The 1297-nt window shown below is 26.8% G+C and overlaps 1 annotated feature.

Annotated features, from left to right (window-relative positions):
* Window positions 1–1297: a repeat region.

Below are 1297 nucleotides of genomic sequence, written 5' to 3' on the forward strand. Positions count from 1 at the left end.
ATATCTAACGATACCATATCAAATATATTAGGTTTTGATAATTCTTGATTTACATCTGGTTTAAATCTTTTGTTACGCATTATTTGACATATTAGGCAATTTGAAACATAATCTTCAATTTCTTTACTAATATTAGATCACCAAAAATGTTTCTGAATTTTCTTTAATGTTTTATTCATTTCACAATGCCATGCAAATTTACTACTATGAAACCAATACATTAAATGGTTTCTATATTTTTCTGGTATATATAACTTTCCTGTTTTGTGATGAACTGGGAATTCATTCTTCCATACTACATCTCTTGGCATATTATTCTTATTCTTCTTTACTTCGTCAGCTATTTCTTGACAAGATAGGATATAATATAGGTCTTCATATTCTTTTGAAGATTTATTGCAACACAATACCATATAATTTGGAAGATCCGTATCATCTTCTATTGATCTAGTAATCCAATCAGCTAAACTATTGTGTACTCCTTCGATATGTTCGAATTCTAAGTTAAATTCAGATAATCTCAATTTCCATCTATACAATTTTCCAGTATTAATTGAATCCATTCCAATTAAACTTTTACAATCTGTTTTTATTAATTCTTTAGATCCTTTAATATAATAATCGAATGCTTCACAAGCTACTACTATGGCAAATAATTCTTTTTCAACTGTACTCCGTCTCCTTTGAACATCGTTTAACTTCTTAGATGTAAAGTGGATAAACTTAGTTTCACCAGTATCATTATTTATCTGAGCCAATACAGCTCCTATAGCATAATTTGAGGCATCAGTATAAATAGTATACTGTTTTCCTAACTCTGGGAATGACAGATAAGTTATTTCAGCCATTTTTTTCTTAATTTGTTCAAATACTTGTGAATGTTCTTCATTCCATTCAAACTTTTTCTTTTTAGTCGACAAGGGAACTAATTTAGAAGTCCAATTTGAAAAATTTCTTATATAATTTCTATATAAAATTAGCAGCTCCTAAAAACGATCTTAATTGTTTCTTTGATTTAGGTTTTTCTGCTTTAATAATGGTTTCTATTTTATCTAATGAAGGTCTTATTCCTTCTCTATCTATTATTTGTCCTAAATAGGTAATAGATGTTTTATATAATTCACATTTTTCAATATTTATTCCAAGATTGTTGTTCATCAACAATTTATAAACTCTCTTTAAAACATTATGATGTTCATCTATTGTTTTTGTTAAAATGATGATGTCATCAATATATACAACTATGCAATTCTCTTAAATTAATTCCATAAAAATGTTTTCCATAATTCTTTGAAAT

Source organism: Plasmodium relictum (genome assembly GCF_900005765.1).
Source record: "Plasmodium relictum strain SGS1 genome assembly, contig: PRELSG_99_v1_3, whole genome shotgun sequence".
Classification (NCBI taxonomy): Eukaryota; Apicomplexa; class Aconoidasida; order Haemosporida; family Plasmodiidae; genus Plasmodium; species Plasmodium relictum.